Source organism: Oryctolagus cuniculus, chromosome 14, assembly GCF_964237555.1.
Source record: "Oryctolagus cuniculus chromosome 14, mOryCun1.1, whole genome shotgun sequence".
Classification (NCBI taxonomy): domain Eukaryota; kingdom Metazoa; phylum Chordata; class Mammalia; order Lagomorpha; family Leporidae; genus Oryctolagus; species Oryctolagus cuniculus.
In genome coordinates this window covers 48,606,489-48,628,286 of record NC_091445.1, presented here as the reverse complement: position 1 = coordinate 48,628,286, position 21,798 = coordinate 48,606,489, and the positions used below count along the sequence as shown (strand labels likewise).

Here is a 21,798-nt window from a genome sequence, read left to right as displayed (position 1 = left end):
ATCTACCTCAGTGTTTGGTAGCATTATTGGCAGGAGAAGAACTAATAAATATTGATGGAATTGAACTAAGGGAAGAAAGTCCTGAAGGGTCAGTTTAATAGAATATAAAACTTTAGGAATACATATAGTCATCAAAGCAGAAGTTCAATGAGGGGTGGAGAGGGTACAGCATTCTGCTTCTTGATTTATTAGCATGAACTAGATTATTGGACTGACAGATTATTAGGCTGTATAGTAGGGAAGGCACTGACTACAGTAGGGAGTATAGTAGATATGCCTCCCATGAGCACATGGGTACAAAACCAGAGGGAGGAATGTCTGGTGGGTTTTGAACTCGGGAAAGAACTGAGCTGACAGGTGTTAGACTAGCTGATTAGCCTCCATGCGATGCTTTCTTAAGATTTCTCAAAGATCAAGTATTCTCTTTTTATCCCTATAAATTTGTAGGATGCCTACTCTATACAAGTTATGATGTGACTGAGATGCAAAATTTTATTTGTTATTTAGAATAATCAAATCAAACAAATGTTGTCTTGGTATTACTGATGAGGCAACTAAACTTCGATTAGTTCTGTGTCCTATTGGAATCCATCCTTTCTTCTTACCCACTGTGGGTGTGGAGGGAGGATTTAGTTTTATTTGCTCAGATGCACCATGATTATGGTGGTCTGGTAATTAGAGGTATTAGTTTATTTCTAATCATGATTATCTCCTTTGCTTTTTTACTTCCTGCTTTTAAGAGAAATTGCTGGAACTTCTATTTGAAATCCCTTAAAAACGTGTACAAATTTTTGTCTCTTCATGTTTTTGTTTGTGCCTAGAGTTTTCATTCATTTTCAAATTCTCAATGGATTTATAACTAAAAAGGGTTTCAACTAAATAAACACAACAAAGGGATAGACAAAAATCATACTGAAATATGTAACATTCAGAAAACACAGCTGTCGCTAGTAAGCTGTTTCCTACCTACATAACACAATACTTCATGTACTACACACATAAGAAATTGTCACCTCAATAAATTTTGTACAAACCAAAAGAGAATTTTGATAAGGCAGTTTATAAAAGAATAATGTGACATTTGTGCGTATCTTCTGACTTAATGACTAGTGGTATAATTTGGTATTTTATAGAATCAACTTAACACTAAGCTGAGTAGTGAGCACTTGTTTGGACTTACCAGCTTTTTATATAGCACCACTTTATGATCTTCGGATTTTATTTTCCTCATTCCATCTCTCGCTGCCCCACCTTCCCCATATCTGAATAGTCATTCTCCTAATCACTATCAACCATCACAGCACTCCCATTAAAAAAATAAAAGACTGGTGACACAATGTGTCTTCATCATTGTGCCCCCCCCTTTTTTTCCTTAAGGTTTGAAAGTCAAAAATAGTGATAACTTTAGCTGTTGATATAGCAGCTATTTATTTCTCCCTTCTAAAACTGTGTGCTGTATTACAGTTATGATTCAAAACTATTGAGAAAGTCGTAGCCAAGAAGTGACACCAAATACTGGAGATTTACATGTGGCAAGTCTGAATATTTCTATGTGTATTATGTACTAGATGAGTTTTAAAAAAGTTCATGGAAAATAGGATTAAAAGATACACTTATTTTGGTGTAGAAAAATTGAAATCCATGCTTACTTTTTTAATAATATCGATTGTTCATGAGCTTTCTGGAGACCACTTGAATGTGTCGCTATGTAAGTATATTGTTTGCTGTTTTTAAATGAAGGACTATGACACATCTTAAATCTTACCATTCAACCTTATAAGAATTTTTGTATAATTATGTTTTCAGACACTGTGCCAGGCACTGTAATGTAGGTGAATCATCTTTCTGTGTGTTCTCAATAATCTGATAAGGTATGTAGTTTCAATTACTTCAGAAAATAGCTTGTTAAACATCAAGTGGAATTTCTCACTCAAGTTTTCTGGTCATAATTTTAGGACTTTTTGTATCACAACGTGCCTGTTTGGCATCTACTCTTTCCATCTTCCATCCACTGCTGTGTTTCTATTGTACCTCAGAAAAATAAATTGTTTGGGGAACCATTTGTTCATGGATTCAAATCCAGGCATATTTATGGGGACATAAAAATGTTTTAGAACCTCTTTTGACACAGCTTCACTTGTTTCAAACTGGAATATACTGTCGTATAATACCATCTATTTCAGCATTATTGCAACAAAGTGATATTTCCAGATTGTTTTGCACTAAGGTAAAATAAAGTTTGGGACCAGTTCTAGTGTATGCATGGATTTTATTTATTGAGCCATCTCTGCAAGGACAAGAAAAGCCATTGTGCAGAACTGATGACGTATTTACTAACAAATGGCAATTTATTTTGATTTAATGCAACTCCTGGGCACCAGTAAGTCACCTGAGGAGATACCAAGTCAAAACATAAGATCCTTAAGTTTTGAGGTTGCATGTCAATCATTACTTTACATAGCTAGACTCAGAGATAAAAGATGTTGCTTAGAGGTTGAATAAGTGAAAGGAAAAACTTAAGATATGCTTCTCTTTCTCTTTCCATCTGTTTATCTTTGATCTTGATTCAGGAGATTGCTTCACTAGATTCTTTATCCTACTGAAATACAGTTTTAAAAACCTGAATGCAGAGAAAACATTGCAAGTAATACAATATATTTTAATTAAAATATGTTATGTAAAATCATGCACAATTCAAAGAAAGTTAATTTTTCTTATTTTAGAAGTTTTGAGCATCATATCAAGAAAACATGCAATTCCTGCATTTGTTTGTCATAAGCAAACTTCATTACTTTCATTTTCATACAGTCCAAATTATAATATTCTGTCAATTTCTTATTTTTAAGTTATAGTACATGTTCTGGTTGTTCTATATCAATGTTATAATGACAAGTCCAGTTCAAACCAGGGACACTGAATGCAAAATGACAAACTGAGTAATCTCCTGAGACAACTTATTGCCATGTTAGAAACAAGTTTTTGAAGAGAAAAACATGTGGCCTGTGCCTGTGTATCACTTCATTTTTGACTAATTATGAAAATTCTTATATTACATTAGATTAGATTCTGCAAAATCAAATTTCCAGTGCAACATTAAATTATCCTCACCAGATGTTACTATTAGATAGGATGTAAATGGAAATTTATGGTAAGTGGTATGCATTTGATTTCTTAATTATAGGTTGAAATTATAATATTTGTAATATTTATCTGCTAAGCAAAATATCTAAATATAATTTAATGCTCAATATTTTAATAAGTGTTTGTAAATTTTTAACTAAGCAGTGTCAATAATTTTCAAACTGCTGCTACATGAGCATCTGTTTTTTGACTCTTATTAGCTCTCTGACCTGGTGTAATTAGTGTATGTACCCTTTCTAAATTTCAGCCACATTCAGCAATTTTGGAATGATAATGGGGTAGAAATATTCAAGTGTCAATCTTTGAACTGAGGTCTTTCCATTATGTTCCACAGGTCTAGGTAACAGTAATAAACATAATTACTGGGTTCATTGTAATGGTTTATTTATCTTATTTAAGAGTTCTGCTTCGTTCACTTATCTTCCAATGTTAATTTTTTGAGAAAGAAACAGGAGATTTTGTAGAATTTAGTGTAATAAATTCAATTATTGAACTTGGCTAGGATTCTGTTTAAAGAAACAAAAATGTATAACGAATTTGCAGATATTGCTAATTTAGTGTAATAGATGACAAAAATAATGATTTTATTAAAGGTAGTAATCTCATAATACTTGTCATTGTGGAAGAGAACTATGTTTTAGAGGCTCTTGCTAAACTACTGAGAAGAAAGCTTCTTGATACCTGAGATGTACTGAAAGTAATTTATAAAAATATATAAGAAAAGCACATTTATCAACATGTTTGGGGCAGGCACTGTGACCTAGTAGGTTCAGCCTCCACCTGAGGTGCCCGCATCCCATATGGGTGCTGGTTCTTGTCCCGGCTGCTCCTCTTCCAATCCAGATCTCTGCTGATGGCCTGGGAAAGCAATCAAAGAAGGCCCAAGTGCCTAGACCCTTGCACCTACATGGGAGACTTGGAGGAAGCTCCTAGCTCCTGGCTCCTAGCTTCGGATCAGCCCAGCTCTAGCTGTTGTAGCCATTTCGAGAGTGAACCAGCAGATGGAAGACCTTTCTCTCTGCCATCTCCCTCTCTCTATCTGTAATTCTACTCTCAAATAAAATAAATAAAAATATTTTAGAAGTGTTCATAATTGTTAATTTTTTTTTTGCTTTCAAACTTTTATTTAATGAATATAAATTTCCGAAGTACAGCTTATGGATTACAATGGCTTCCCCTCCATAACGTCCCTCCCACCCGCAACCCTCCCCTTTCCCACTCCCTCTCCCCTTCCATTCACATCAAGATTCATTTTCAATTCTCTTTATATACAGAAGATCAGTTTAGCATACATTAAGTAATTATTTCAACAGTTTGCTCCCACACAGAAACATAAAGTGAAAAATAGTTTGAGTACTAGTTATAGCATTAAATCTCAATGTACAGCACACTAAGGGCAGAGATCCTACATGAGGAGTAAGTGCACAGTGACTCCTGTTGTTAACTTAACAATTTGACACTCTTGTTTATGGCCTCAGTAATCACCCTAGGCTCTTGTCATGAGCTGCCAAGGCTATGGAAGCCCCCTGAGTTCACTGACTCTGATCATATTTAGACAAGGCCATGGTCAAAGTGGAAGTTCTCTCCTCCCTTCAGAGAAAGGTACCTCCTTCTTTGATGACCCATTCTTTCCACTGGGATCTCACTCGCGTGGGTGCAGGGGCCCAAGGACTTGGGCCATCTTCTACTGCTTTCCCAGGCCATAGCAGAGAGCTGGATCAGAAGTGAAGCAGCCAGTACTTGATCTGGCACCCATATGGGATACTGGCACTACAAGTGCCAGCTCTACCTACCATGCCACAACACCAACTCCAGAAAATTATACTTTAACTTTCTTCAAAATTTAAAACTCAGTCAACCAATACTCCACAGAATAATATTATAGCTTTCCATTTTGATTTCCTATGTCTTATATACAATTGCTAATGTAGCTTTCATCACCTCAATTCCTTTTTTTAAACTTTTTTATTTAAGGTAAACAAACCGTGTATTTCATATTTACCAATTTATGAACATAGTGATACTTCTTCCCATACTACTCTCCCTCCCACCAATGCTCCCATTCTTCCTCCTTCTCTTATTCCTCCTCTTAATTTTTACAAGGACATACTTTCAGTTTATACTCATAAGATTCACCCTGCACTAAATTTAAGAGTTCAACAAATTGTAAGATGCAAAAACACTCAACTCACTTGAATGCCTCAGCTCATTTCCAATACAATTCCCTGCTGATCTCTGGGAAGGCAGCAGAAGTTGGTCTGTGTCCTTGGTCCCCTCCACCCACATGGGAGTCCTGAAGGAAGCTTTTGGCTCCCGGTTTCTGATCAGCCCAGCTTCAGCTGTTGTGGCCATTCGGGGAGCGAACAAGAGGCTGGAAGACCTCTCTGTCTCTCCGTCTCTGTCTGTGGCTCTACTTCTCAAATGAATAAATAAGTCTTTGAATTAATTGGAATAACATTTTTAGTAATTTATCTTTATTATGCTTTTAACAACTTCAATTATGTTACTTCTGTCATTCTTTTAAGTAATGCGTGCTACCAGTCACACCTGTCATCCTTAGTATTGGTGATTTCCCGGCCTCCACTGATCGGTATATCTGCAAATGTGAAGAACATCTTGATTTGTCTTTAAACCTCAGAAAACAAGATATTAACACAGAATTTACACATAAGTTTCCTCCTTATTTTGCAGGTACTGCTCTTCTGTATTATAATTGGAAAACTTTCTATCAAAAGATATCTTGTTGTCTTTACCTTTAGCTAACATGTCTGGTTTATCTGGTTGCTTTTTTAAAAATTCTACCAGTTTTTATTTGAAGTTAGAAGTTTAGGTATTCCTCATTTTTATTGTTTATTTGTTTGAATATATTTTAAAAACAGAGTGAGAGAGGGAGAGGGAGAGGGGAAGAGACAGAAAGAGAGAGGGAGAGAGAGATCCTCTATCTGCTGGTTCAGTCCACGAATTCCAGCAGCAATGTAGGCTGGGTCAGACAGAAGTCAGAAGTCCAAAACTCAATCTAGTTCCCCCTTTAAATTTCATCTTTATCCTCTACTTTCTGCAATTTAATATTGTAGTTCTGTGGGATATCCTCTGTCATTCCTCCCTGCAGTACAAAGCAGACTAGAAACTCTCTCCAAGTGTAGTTTTCTTTATTTTTTGGTACCTGAATTATGTTGAAATTCTTCATGTGTTTTTCAATATTTTCATCCAATTTGCAGTATCTGTACTCTATTTTATTCATTTTTATAATAAAAATAAAAAATAAGATTTCTGAATATGTAATCCTACCTCTATTTTTCTTAAAATATTATTTTTTATTGAATGAACATAAATTTCCAAAGTACAGCTTATGGATTTGAAAGGCAGAGTGACAGAGAAAGACGAAGAAACAGAGAAATACCTTCCATCTACTGGTTCACTCCCCAGATACCTGCAACAGCTATTCTGGTCTAGGCTGCCGCAAGGCTGAAAGAGGCTGGAGCAATTGGTACACGTTCTGCTCTCTTCTCAGATGCATGAGCAGGAAGCTGCATTGGAAGCACAGCAGCTGAGTCCCAAACAGGCACACCTATCTGGGTTGCCAGCATCATTAACTGTGGCTATATGTGATGTACCGCAATGCCCATCCCCCTCCTCTATTTTTTGATAAATGCAATCTCATGGGCAGAAAGCTGCTTAGGCTTTCTGGACAGATGCTCCTTGATTATTTTTTAACTTCTAATTTATTTATTTGGGAGACAAACAGAGATAGACACCGGATCTCCCATCTACTGCACCACTGCCCGCATATCTGCAATGGGCACTGTGGGCTGAGGTTAAAACTGAAAGCCAGGAACTCCATCCTGGTCTTCCACATGAGTGGCAGGGTCACAACTACTTCAGACATCACTGCAGACTGTCAGCATCTGCAGTGGCAGATATAAGAGTCAGGAGCTGGATCCAGGACTCAAACCCAGATACTTTGATGTGTCTCAACTACTATGCCAAATACCAGCTGTAACATTGTCTTGTGTTGTAATCCTCTTTTTCTTCGAAGTAGCATCTGGGATTGTCCTATTCAGTTCAGGCCACTGTAACATATTGACAGGGATTGGGTGGCTTAGATAATTATTTCTCACAGTCCTAGAGCCTGGAAAGTTCCAGCTCAAAGTGCCAGCAGATACAGTGTTTGGTCAGGGCCTACTGCCTGGTTTATAGATGGCTATCCTCTTATGGTGTCTTTACACAGTGGAGAACAGGGGGAGGAAAGAAGCCACCATGTCTCTTCTTGTGAGGGCATTAATTACATTAATGGGAACTCATCTTCAGAAACATAGGTTGAAGGGATTACCCAGAATGTATCACTTACTTATAAAGCAATGGGTAATTTGTTAAACCTATTAACATACATGGACAATTGCAAATATAAATAACAGAGGAGATAGTAGAGCTAACAAGATAGAAAAAATATTCAAAGAACAAATGAGCAAAGTTATGGCCTTCGTGTTTATAGCTTGCTGGACTTATTCTACTTCCCAGGATTTATTATCTTAGTTAAGCTTGGCTCACTCATATCTGTGGTCAGCTGACAGGTTAGCTATGTGATGGCTGGTGCAAGATTGTGTCAACTGAGAAGATTCCTTTTGGTTTCGCATGTCATCTTATACCCTTACAGGATGCAAGCTTTCTCTGCTAGTGGATGCAGGAGAAGGGGGTCGAAGAGAGGGAGAAGGAGAAGCAGAGAAAGAGAGAAGGAAATGAAGTATTCAAAGACTCTTGAGACCTAAGTTGTATCTGAAATGACATCCCTTCTACCTTATCCTGTGCACTAAAAGAAACTGTAGCCAAGTTCTGAATCAAGAAGTAAATAAACAGACTTCTCATTTTGATAAGGACTTCTGAATAATTATAATGTGATAAGGATTCTGTGGGAGTGAGAATTATATTTATTTTTGCAACTATCTACCACTAAACATTTTCAGGATAGGAACAAAAAATAAGACAAAACACTCACAACACAAAAGATACTGAGATTATAGAAGAATTTCAAGTGTGAATACAATAAAGAAAAAGAATTCAATCCTAACTCTATTTTAAAAAGTATGCCAAAAATGGTAAGTATTAAAAACAATAAAAATATAATATATAATAATTGATACAGCTTTCATAAAAAAAGGGAAAACAAAATATTAGAATATTATTTATAGTGCTAATAGGTTATATCTGTTAATATAGAAAATCCATCTGGATAAACCATCATTAAAGATCAAATGATTCATAAAGGTCACAACAAAGAAATTTGCCATGGTATTCTCACTAAAATATATTTTGAAAGACTAATACAGATGGAAAGCAATGTAAGCCATAAAGTGATGGGATTCAAAAACCTGTAAATGAGAATGGACTGTAAAATTATAAACATATTTCTAATATACATAAATGCATTTTATTATTTATGAAAACATGTTCTAAATAATATTAAAATGTGATTGATTTGTATATACACGCATAGATTAAGGAAACTATACAAAGCTGAAATATTAGGTAATATTGACTCAAAGAACAAGAACAAGTAACAAGGGACAAGTAACCATGATGTGAGACAAGTTACATTTCTTAGAAGGATGTAGAGACATTGGTGAACTTAAGGATTTTTGAAGTTGGTTAATCTGATCTCAATTTATTTGTGATTAGAGTCTATAAGATATGTTATTCATTTCTATCAAAGAAATTGGTAGTTCATTTGAAAATTGCATACCTGTAAAATAGGGCCTTCCTAACCTAAAATAGAAGACCCTTTCTTAAAGTCAGAATTATTATACTCTCATATTCCTCAATCAAATCTCTTGTTTATCTGAGTGAATGATTTAATTAGTATTACATTTGTAGCTGAAAACTATTTTTGACTATGACAAAAATAATATAAAACATTTCAAAATATAGTTCATTTTGATATCTTTTTTTTCTTAAAAAGTACTTATTGTCACATCCTGTAAGGTTTGTCAGGCATCATGTGTTTGTCTCAATAAACTTTACATAGATAGATAGGAAGCAAATTTAATTCCACTGGGAATGGTGAATGTTACAAAGGAAAAAACAATGATTCCATGGTAAAAACCACAACCAGGCAGAGCTGCCTGGATTTGCTCAGCAAAGACAACTTCAAAGAATACTTTGGGTGTGCAGACTAAATGTAACTAAAAATAACTCAAGTGGCATTTTGACAAAATCCAATATCTGTAATTTAGATACTGATTTTTCTCTTCCCTTTGTTTTTCAAATTACCATAGCTATGTGTATATTACACTTATGTTTCTCTCCAGTAAGTAGGTTTAATTTCTACTCCTTAGCCTGCAGATTTAAGTTCATAAAATAATGAAACATATATATCATTTGTGACAGTGAGAAAAATTATTAAACTCAATACTCAAATTGCCTTCTCTTAGCTTCAGAGTACAAGCAAAGGTCACCTAGACAGCCTTCCTTTATTAAAAGTCAAAAAACAAACAAAAAGCCCTAAGGGATGAAGACAAATATTTTCACATAAACAATCAAGAATTTTCATGTTAATTTTGCCATTTAGTCTTAAGGACAGTGAAATTCTCAGGTTCGTGTTCGGTAAAACAAATTTTTAGGAGATTTGAATCTGTGTTTTACTATGCTAGTATACTGTTATTTTTACATTTTGTATTCTAGTATCTATTCTTTTTAACAATAGAAATTTATTGATGTGGCTTTAAAAGTTGCTAATGTTATGCTTTAGAATTTATTGCTATTATTGTAGTTTTAAGTTTTAAAATATAAATGTTCATATTATGATCCTGAAAAATATTTTATTTCTTTAATCTGAAACAAACCAGTACACTCAAATAATATTTCTGTTTACAAGTTTAGTCTGGAAATCAGATTCCATATTTCTGCTACTACACAGTTTCCTAATCTTTGAAGGTTGCTTCATGTCTCTAGACATTATTTCCAAATGTGTGAAATGATGAAATTAACAAGTGATCTCTCGAGTGACTTGAATGTGCTTGAGTCCTATTTAAATTTTACAGAATTTTTCTCACTTAATTACCACTAGGGGGAACTAAACCCCCTAAAGTTCAATGTTGATTTTTTTTTCTGATATGTTTTCTCATGTTAATGTAATATTAATGAAGAAAACATATTCAATGTGGTTCACAGATACAATTCTAAGAATATAATGATACTCCCTTTCTCGCTCTCCCTTCTTCCCTTCCTTCCTCTCTCTTTCTCTCTCATTCTCATTCTCGCTCCTTTTTCTTTCTCTTTAGTTTTTGAGATAACATATTTTTAATTAACATTACAGTCAAGGTCTTAATGCTCCATTAAACAAAGAGAGCTACAAGTGAAAAGTAAAAGGACCTTAGTTCAATGGTAATATATGCAAGGAGAAAACAATAATCAACTGGAAAGATGACCATTTCACCCATGTATGTTAAATTTTAAAATAATCACTGGTCATCAAAATTATAGTAGTATAGTATTCTTAACCACTGGTTGACAAAAATATGAAACAAAGTTTGACAAAAAGTGTATTTGAAGCAATACAGATACAGACAAATGTTTCTTTTGTTTTGATTTTTAAAAAAATTTTAGCTACCATATATAATGGGGTACATATGATATTTGTTTTTCTGTGTCCAGCTTATTTCATTCAACCTGATCCCCTCCAGTAACATTCATTTAGATTCAAATGATAGAATTTTATTCTTTTTATAGCTGAATTATATTCCATTGTGTGTATCACATTTTCTTTATCATTCATCTGATGATAAACACCTTGTTTTTTTTCTCCATATTTGGGCTATTGTGAACACTGCAGCTATGAACATGGTGGTGCAGGTATCTCTTTTATATAGCATGTTCATGTCTTTGTTGTATATACTTAGCAGTGGAATTGCTGGATCAAATGGCATGTATTTCCAATTTTTTATGAAATCTCCATACTGTTTTGTAGAGTGGCTGCAAGAATTTACATTCCTACCAACAGTGGATAAGAGTTCCCATTTTTCAGCAGCCTCAACAGATTACCAAATATAAAATTGAGCACATACTATACAATTTTGTTTCAAATTTTATAGTCAAACTATTTTTATGCACATACAAAAGAGTCCAACAAATGACAGCTGTAGCCATGGATGAATGACTCTCACTACCACATTGACCAATACCAAGAAGCATCCTGAGTAGGTTCCAAGCCATTGGCTGGACTCTGTCAGGGACCTCTGTAACAAGCTCTGAATGATCACTTTACACAAGTTTCAGGGTTTCCCTGCCTGTATCTTTCCATTTCTTTTTCTCTTTCAGTATGTAATTTTTATAACATCTGTATCAAGATAGTCCCCCACCCAAGATCTGAGATGTTAAAACTAATTTTTCTTCTCTGTATTTGTTGAAAGAATTGGGATGAAGTTTTGCAGGCTCTGCTGTATTAAATCCTAACTTAACAAGCGTATAATAAAAAAATTAAGATGATCTATCCCAGAAGATGTGGGATGATCAAAGTCATTTTGTTAAATTGAACAAACTAGAAGGACTAGGTAGAAAATCATTAAAATGGAATCTCATCACAAATCATATCAATATCATAAAAAATAAACATCTACATATATAAGAAATAAAGGCAAAAGTAGCATATATGAACATAGTAAGGGAGATCTAATGGTAAGTAAACACATTGTGGTCATTAGTTAGCAATGGAAAACTAGAATTTATTTTGATTTTACGTAAAAAAAATGGCTTAGGCAGGAAAAATAAATTGCCTCTTTTAGGAAATTTAGCTACTCTGATTACCAAGGTAGAGATAAACCATTCTGTTTGAATGTCAAGGGAACAGGAGAAATTTGACTTTGAAAATATATTTTAAAGTATTCCTTATATTTTATAGGCCACCATTCATAAATTCCAGTTTTCCGTTCTGAGCACAGGGGTAAAGTTCTATATCCCAGGTGCCCAGATTCCAGTGTAGTGGATTGCTTGGCATTTCATGACAATCCAGTTAAGTGCTTTCTGTTATGCACATTGAGTGGTTAGCAGACATGAATGGAATGCCACACACCTGGATCATAAAGGATATTGTATACAATAAATTTAGAAATATTCATTATTTCTATTTCCTTTTTCTAATAGAAGAAATTACTATGGCTGATCCTCTGAAATAAATAAATAAATACTTATTATCTGCAGTGCCTGCAAACTAACCAGACTATATCCTGCACTGTAAATACTGCAAATAATACACCTTAATATGTTGGAGTCCACAGAAAATAAATAACGAAGTAATGCTGTAATCATATTATTAATTCAAATCCCTCCTTTCAAAACAGTCTGAGACTGAGTTTTCTAGTTTGTTCAGTTTAACAATCTGGGACACCATGAGAAGAACAAACAAAAATTATTTCAATTTGGGCTCTTTGCCCAGAAATACAACTACATATAAATATCCTTAGCTAAGGAAGGAAAAAAAAAAAAAAAAAGGAGGGGTCCAAAGGAAAGACATTTGGGGAGAAAACATACAGAAAAAAAAAAAACCTAGATCCAAAAAGAAAATAAGAAAACTATTGATAAATCTGATAGAATATTTAGCATATTACTAAAAGAACATAAATATGGTTACAGAAATAGAAAATAACTTCAATGAAGAAGTATAATTCTAAGAATGCCTATTTAATTGACAAAATAAAGATGTTGTATGGCAGTAAATAGTATTGATAATAGAGCAAACATTATTGAATTCCTTGTTCTACCTGAGAAAATACTAGCCTTACATGAAAGAGTTCAATGAAGCAGATCATCCGAATGTGCTAATCTTAATCAGTTCATGTTTTGAGATCTTCAGGGCTTTGTGGTGATTGAATATATTCAGTGTAAGAGAACATTAAATTTCTCAGGTGATTTTTATGTGAACTCCATGAAACAATAATGCGTATCTTTTTATTTTTGTAGTAAACACTAATTCTGAGCTCACTTTTTAATCAACACTTCTGATAGTCCATACTTATCCATAGAATTAAAGCTTCACACTCTCAACATGTTTAATGGACTTCCAGGTTTGTTCTCCTTATATTCCTCTTAGCATCCTAATGTGGCATGAAAATGAATCAGCAAAAATATCTGCATCTACCAAAAAATGAACAGTTAATCAGTGTTCAGACAATGTGGTATGCTATACCTGGAGCCATACCATATGTAAATATGAATTGACTCAACTGAACCTATTTCACACCTTGTGACTATATTCATGCAGTCAGCTGTGTGAAAGTTTGCTGCCCATTCTCCTACTGTCAGGAATAGAATTTTGAAGGCAACGAAAACTATTAAACCTACACTTGACGGCATAGTACTTAGTTATCATCTATTTTGAATACAAAGATTTATAGTCAATAGAAATATTAAAGGAAAAAATAAAGATCATAAGACAGTGCAATTGCTGGGGACAAAATTAACAAAAGTAAAAAGAAATGGCCAAAAAATTAGAAACCAAGCAACAAACTAAAACCTAACAAAAGGGCCAACATTATGATACATATTAAACTATAGGCTGTAATACTGGCAGCACATATCAAAATGCTTGTTCCAATCTTATCTACCTCACTTCCAATCCAGATCTCTGCTAATGCACCTGGGAAAGCAGTGGAAGATGGTCCATGTCCTTGGGCTCCTGTCACCCATGTGGAAATGCACACCTCTACTTGAAGCAGTAGACAAAGAGTGCTTTCTCTAAGGGTTTCAAATCCTACTGCCCAATAGTGTAGAAAATTCAAGAAAAACATGATTTTTTTACCATTTTATTTAACAGAATGCAGTTATCTGACAATCTTAGGAAAACATTGCTAGCTGAATGATGAGAAGTCACACTACAATAGACTGAGGAGGAGACAGGAAATGAAATTAAAGGAATTATGTCTCTGACAGAGAAGAGGAGAGAGAAAAGTATGGGTTTGCCTTCTGGGTTAGATGGGAGATCTGAATACATTTAAACACTGCAGAAGGATGCTGGTGGAGGAGGGGCTGAATTTACAGGCAAAGAGAAAAGATCTATTTTTCTAGATTGCTGATGTGTGAATGAAAAATACTCAAAATAGAATAATCAATTGTACAGTTGGTATGGGGCACATAAAACAAAGATTAGTGTAGATATTGTTAAACTACTGTGAGCAGGATGAGGTTTAATATTTGAGCCCAAATGGCTTCAAACCCTGGAAAAGATGTGAAGAAAGGGAACTTTATATGCTTTTGGTGGGAATGTATGTTAGTGCATCCTTCATGGAACACTAAAAGTAGATCTGCCATGTGACTCAGCTATCCCAATTCTGGATTTTTATCTAAATGAAATTAAATGAACAATGAAAGTGATACGCACACTTCATTGCAGCACTGTTAAAAATAATCAAGAAGATATGGGAGCAACCTAGGTGCCTGTCAATGGATGAGCAGATTAAGCAACTGCAGTATATGTGTGCAGTAGAATATTAGTCAGTTATAAAAAGAATTAAATAATGAGATTTGGTTAAAATACTCTGATAAGAAAATACAAGATAGATGGCAAAAGTTAGAGAGGGTACAGAGTAAAGAAAATATTTTATGGATTTATTAATATATAATACTCATATATATTTAATGGTTGTCTCAAAGTACAGATTAATAATGAGGAAATTTAAATATGTAGAAAAGATGGTGTAAATGATAGGACAAGACAGTAATAATGAAGACCAGAATGGAGTTCTCACAGTGAAAGCATGGCAGTTTGAGAAGAGGATACCTGCTTCCAGTGAATGATCAAAGGAGAAGACATTACCGTATCACAGTCCATGTTCTTGCTCAATCTCTTCATAAAGTGCGTTCATACACTTCATGTCATGCCTACCTTTTGGGAGTTCTTCACATACTTTCCTTAATCCTCACACTTATTATTTCTAAGTATGAGTTATGGAATCTGTCTCTCATTTCTATCTACAGAAGTAGAAACTACTAACAAAGCAGTATGTATTGGATAAAATATGAGGGGAAGAAATCATTTGGTGCAGCAGTTGAGATAACTGTAGTGATATCTGCATCACCTCTGAGTGCATAGGTTCAAGTTCCAGCAACGTCCCCAATTTTAGCTTCTTGCTATTGTGTACTCTGGGAAGGAGCAGCTGATGGCTGAAGTGGTTCATCCCTACCACCCACAAGGCAGGCTCCTGACATTAACCTGGCCAGCCCCAGCAGTTTTGCACATTTGGAGAATGAACCAGCAGAAAAGACAATCTCTATTTGTCTCTGACTTTTTCTCTCTCTGACTTTCTGTCTCTCTGATGTTCAAATAAAATGAAAATAAAAATAAAAATAAATAAAACTTTAAAAAATAAAATATGAGAGGCCTTCAAAAAGTTTTTACATAATACATATTTTGAAAACATTGTGCATGGACTTCAAAATATGTTTCCACTGAAATAAAATTTCCTTTCAATTCCATTTTTCCACGAATGTTTTGAATTTCCTTCATATAAATAAGGAAACATAAAGACAAATCTCATTTTCTGATAATTAATATATTATTAAACTTACTTTGACACTTTTTTAGATTTTATTTAATTATTTGAAAGGCAGAGTTAAAGAGAGGCAGAGACACACACAAGAGAGATCTTCCATCTGCTGGTTCACTCCCCAGATGGCTGCAAAGGCTGGAGCTAGGCTGATCTGAAGCCAGGAGTCTCTTAGGCAGGAGCCCAAGGACTTGGGCCATCTTCTACTGCTTTCTTAGGCCATAGCAGAGAGCTGGATTGGAAGTGGAGCAGCCAGGACTTGAACCAGTGCCAATATGGGATGCTGGTACTACAGGCGGCAGCTTTACCTGTTATGCCATGGCACCAGTCCCACATATTCTTAATATATTCTAAAGGAAAAAATAACATTTAAGCAACTCCATTACTGTTGTTCAGTAGAATTCACATGTATACTCTGTCTCCTCTGGCACTTACTAATTTACATTTTCCCAGTGACGTCAGTGTATTTTTAAAATATAATGCATTTTCTGATTAAGGTAGTAAATAATTCTGTCACTGTAAAATAACTTATTTTTATTATTGTTATTTTAAGGAAACATAAAGAGTTATGTTTAGTACCAATTTCATTAATTTTTTCTAATCAATCAGGAAAGATTTTTTTTTAAAGATTTATTTATTATCTGAAAGGCAGAGTTACAGATAGGCGAGGCAGAAAGAGACAGAGAAAGAGAGAGGTCCTCCATCCACTGGTTCACTCCCCATATGGCTGCAATCGCTGGAGCTGGGCTTATCCAAAGCCAGGAGACAGAAGCCTTTTCTGGGTCTCCCACATGGGTGCAGGACTGAAGGACTTTGGCCATCCTCCATTGCTTTCCCAGGCAATAGCAGAGAGCTGCATGGGAAGTGGAGCAGCCAGGACCCAACTAGCCCCAATATGTGATGCTGGCACTGCAGGTGGTAGTCTACCCACTACACCACAGCGCTGACTCCAAAAAAGATTTGTTTTTAACGTTATTTAGGTTGTCAAAAAAAAGAAAGGAGCGGGGGGAATTTGGCCATAGCTTGCTTGGTTAATCCTCCACCTGCGGCGCTGGCATTCCATATGGGCTATGGGTTCTAGTCCTGGTTGCTCCTCTTCCAGTCCAGCTCTCCACTTTGGCCCAGGAGTGCAGTGGAGGATGGCCCAAATGCTTGGGCTCCTGCACCCACATGGGCGACCAGGAAGAAGCACCTGGGTCTTGGATTCAGATCAGCACAGCGCTGGCCATGGTGGCCATTTGGGGCGTGAGCCAACAGAAGGAAGACCTTTCTCTCTGTCTCTCTCTCTCTTACTGTCCATATCTCTACCTGTCAAATTAAAAAAAAAAGAGAGAGTTATTTAGATTGTCGTCATTAGAGCTGTATGATTTTTGTGTTTTCGAGAATTTCCCTAAAAAATGATAGCCATTTCACTGTTAAAAAATCTTTCATCAATTCTATCAAGAATTAAATGTTCTAATTACAGCATATCTATGGTGTAAGTCACATCAATATAGAAGTGATTCATTTGAACAGTGTATTAGTAAAGTTAACATATTGTTCACTTTCTTTTAATTATAATAATCACCCAAAATCACTTTGCAGTTGAAGCTTGATTGTCAAATATAATTTGATTCTTATTCATGACACTGACAGCTAATTCCAACTGTTTCTTTATACACTTTCATTTAAAATAGTTCATTTGTGGTGTGTGTTAAAAATATTCTGTAAGAATAACATTTTGCTTTCCAAAGGCCGGTTCATTTATATGTATACAGAGTAGATCTGGAGCTGGCGCTGTGTTGCAGCAGGTTAAGCTTACGCCTGGGTCACTGGAGTCCTAAACAGGCACCAGTTCATGTCCTGACTACTCCAATTCCCATCCAGCTCCTGAGAAATCACTCCTGGGAAATCAGTGGAAGATGACCTGATGTTCTTGGGCCCTTGCACCCTTATGAGAGACATGGATGAAACTCTGGGCTCCTGGCTTTGGTCTGGCCCAGCCCCAGCTGTAGTGGACATTTGGGGAGTGAACCAGTGGATGAAAGATCTCTCTCTCTCTCTCTCTCTCTCTCTCCCTCTTCTCCTCCCCCCAACCCTTATAACTCTGCCTATCAAATAAATAAAATAAAATCTTAAAAAAAGTAGTAAAGGTAGCTTTTTTTTTCCTTCAATATTTTCTTTTACTTTTCTTTGATTTACCTTTTCAAAAACAATTTAAGGTTCAAATTATTATTGAGGCCAAATCTGTAACATGTGTATAAGAATGGCTGACCATATTCCTTTAGTCCATAGGAACTCAATGCCTTTATTTTTCTCCCATCATGTCCTGCAAACATTTGTCTATCATATCATTTTCCCAACCCCTGAGCAACCACAGAAGCCCTGGGAGTCTTCCATTCATTTCCAATTAAAACGTTTCTCTGTAGCAAAAATAACTGACCTTCAGATATTTGCAAGTTTTCTTTATTACAACTTAAAACTTTTATTTCTCATGTAATTCAAATCCCTTTCCCTATTCAGAAAAAATGCTTCAAGTTAGTTTGGGTCAAGCTGCCTTCGATGACACCCACTTTATTGCCAGGAACCACATACATTCCTTCCCAACTTAACGCTCCTAAAGCTGCTTCTCTTTACCTTGGTATCACTTACAGCTGCCATGAACATCAGGTAACTTCAGAATCCCCAGGAGAGAAGCAAGAACTGGAGTTAAACCTCTGCCTGCTTATTATTCCTTGCAGAAAACTCATGCCAAGCCCTTTCTGACATCTTTTTTCCTAAACGTTTTATTTTTTACTTGAAAGGCAGAGTAGCAGAAAGAGAGAGAGCGAGAGAGAGAGAGATCTTCAATCCTCTAGTTTATGCCCCAAATTCCCGAAAAAGCCCAGTCTGGATAAGACCAAAACCAGGAGCCAGGACCTCCATCTAGTTCTCCCCTATGGGTTGCAGAAGACCGACTTCTTGGGCCAGAATCTGTTTCCCAGGCACATTAGCAGGAAGCTGGATTTGACACACAGAGTAACTAAGACTCAAACAGGGCACTCTAGTATGGGATGAAGACTTCCTAAGTGGTGTCTTAACCTACTGTGCCATAAAACCCACCAGTTAATTGGGTTTTCCTATGGTAGCTAATAGGACATTGGGATACAGGAGCAAGGAAGGGAGTGAAAGAATTAAATCAGAAAATATACATTCAAATATGATTTTTTTTTGACAGGCTGTCGCTCCCCCTCTTCATGGAGGAACGACACTAAGCCCTGCCTAGGCTTCATATCCGAGTCACGGCCCCATTATGTCGCTCCCCCTCTTCGTGGAGGAACGACACAGGACCCTGCGTTGTTCTTTCGTCTGCTAGGCCCTCCCCGGGTTTGCTGCTGGTTCTTCCCGGGTTGGCTACCGTCCCTTCCACCTCCGTGGAAGGGCGGTTCCCCCTGCCACATTCCCCACTTCCGCGGGGGAGAGGCACACTGCCGGCCGGCTCTCTCGGGGGCTGCACAGGTGTTCCTTCAGATAGATGTTCCCCAGATGTTCCCTCGTGCATGTTGCTCCCCACAGATCCCCCTTTCTTTTTATTTTTGGCGTTGATACACGCCTGTCTTCGGTGCCCCGCGGCACACACTCTGCTCTGCTTGCTAGAGTTGCCCACAGGTGCTTACAAGTCCTATCAATCAGGCAAACCGAATCCGGGTCCTCTCTTCGCCATGTTGTGAGGAGGTTTTTAGGCACTGATGCGTGCCTGTGTTCGGTGCCCTGCAGCGCATGCTCTGCTCTGCTAGAACTGCCTGCAGGTGCTTACAAGCCCTACCAATCAGGCAAACCGAATCCAAGCCTTCTCATTGCCGTATTGTGGGGAGACTTATTGGTGTTGATAACGTGCCTGTCTTCGGTGACCTGCGGCGCATAAGCTGCTAGCCGCCCGCAGGTGCTCACCACCTCCCTAATCAGGCAGACCGAATCCAAGCTCTCTCATTGCCATGTTGAGGGGAGGCCTTATTTTTCTCTATTTCTCTATCTCCGGGCATTCCTCTCTCTCCTATTTTACTTCTATCTACCAGCATTCCTATTTCTCTCATTTTACTTCTAAACTTCTGTTTCTCTTATCCCTGCGGCTTCCCGGCACCCGCCCCGAGGCTGCTTCTCGGCGGCTTCCCGGCTCTGAGCCGCTTCAGCCCGCTCTTCTCTCATCTGCGCGGCTTCCCGGCTTCGCGCGCGCACTCCGCGGTCTCCGCGCCCCTTCGCGCCCGCACCACGGCCTCGCGCTAGCCCCGGGTTCCCTATCTACTTGTGCCCCACGCGCTCTCTCTGCACACAGCGGCTTCCACGAGTCACACAGCACAGCTCACGTTTCTGCCACCACCGGTATTCAGTCCAAGTTCCCCGGACTAACCTGGCGAATTCCAACCTGGCGGCCCACGTCTCTGCCTCTGGTTTCAGATTTTCGCCTTTTGCTCCCCGGGCTGAGTTGAAGAATTCCAAGATGGCTTCCGTCTCCGCCTCAGCCTGCACTCGCGGCTTCATCCTCCCTAACATTTTTCTCTACCTGGTATGTTTCCCTAAGTTTTCTTCCAACAATATTCCTCCCTCATTTCTCCTGGCCTCTCCCCACAGTCCGTATCCAAGTCTAAGTTTCTTATAGGTTTCACTTTCACTTTCAACCTGCAGTCCGTATCTGAGTCTAAGTTTCTTCTTGCTTTCACTTTAAATCCTAACTTCTTTCCCACAGTCCGTATCCGAGACTATGCCTAGGCTTTCGATAGCTTCTTCCAGCACCTTTTCTGTCCGGCTTTTCCCTAGGCTCTTCTAGTCTCTCTCTCCGGTATTTCCCACTTCTTCCTGTTTCTTCCCTCCTAGGTTTCCTATCCATCCTAGGTTTCCGATCCGAGTCATGGCACCATTATGTTGCTCCCCCTCTTCATGGAGGAACGACACAGGACCCTGCGTTGTTCTTTCGTCTGCTCGGCCCTCCCCGGGTTTGCTGCTGGTTCTTCCCGGGTTGGCTACTGACCCTTCCACCTCCGTGGAAGGGCGGTTCCCCCTAGCCACTTTCCCCACTTCCACGGGGGAGCGGCATACCGCCGGCCGGCTCTCTCAGGGGCTGCACAGGTGTTCCTTCAGATAGATGTTCCCCAGATGTTCCTGGTGCATGTTGTCTCTCTCCTCATTTATAGTCCTCTTCCACCAATCCCAACTCTGCTACCCACACGCCGAGTACGCTGCTCTCCTCCAATCAGGAGCAGGATCAGCTCCTGGAGGTCATCACTCAAGTTGGCAAGAGGCAGCTGTGTAGAATCTGTTTCTCCCTTGTGTAGAATCTGTTTCTCCCTTCTCAGCGCCATATTGTGGGAGAGCAGATGCATAGAATAAGTCTTAATTCCAGTAACTTAGTCTAGTCCGAGTTGCTCCCCACACAGGCAGAGTGGACAGTGAGAGAGAGACAGAGAGAAAGGTCTTCCTTTGCCGTTGGTTCACCCTCCAACGGCCGCCGCAGCCAGCACAATGTGGCCAGCGCTCCGCACTGTTCCAATGGCAGGAGCCAAGTACTTATCCTGGTCTCCCATGGGGTGCAGGGCCCAAGGACTTGGGCCATCCTTCACTGCACTCCCTGGCCACAGCAGAGAGCTGGCCTGGAAGAGGGGCAACTGGGAAAGAATCCGGCGCCGCAACCGGGACTAGAACCTGGTGTGCTGGCACTGCTAGGTGGAGGATTAGCGTATTGAGCCGTGGCGCCGGCCCCAAATATGATTTTATTATCATTTGTTTCCTTGAGAAAACAAGGAATATGATTTTATTATCATTTGTTTCCTTGATAAAAGCGTCAGAGACACGGAGGGGGGGGAGGGAAAGAGAGAGAGCAAGAAAGAGAAAGATAGCCTAATTGCTGTCAGTTCCCAAATGTCAACAAAGGACTGAAGCCAGGTGCAAGAAATGCAGTTCACAAGTGCCATGCGGATGTTATGATCTTGAACCAACATGCTGCTTCCTGGGGTCTGCAATAGGAAAACTGAGAAATCTAAACTAGGTACTCCTGTGTGGGAAATGAGCATCCTATCCAATCCCTTAAATATGAGGTCAAATGCCTGTCCCTTAATGTATGCTTATATGTTAGAGTTAATGTTTGTGATATAATAGAATATTCAAGAAATTGCCA

The 21,798-nt window shown here is 37.9% G+C and overlaps 1 protein-coding gene across 4 annotated transcripts in view; it reads left to right on the top strand.

Annotated features, from left to right (window-relative positions):
- CDH18 (cadherin 18) overlaps positions 1–21,798 on the top strand; it is a 966,744-nt gene that overhangs the window by 265,198 nt on the left and 679,748 nt on the right. Inside the window, exon 3 of one of the 4 annotated variants that reach the window (XM_070056896.1) lies at positions 1,807–1,871. The exons of the other annotated variants lie outside the window; for them this stretch is intronic. The gene's annotated coding sequence lies outside the window, so the exon portion shown is untranslated. The remainder of the gene's footprint in view (positions 1–1,806; positions 1,872–21,798) is intronic. 4 annotated transcript variants of the gene reach the window in all.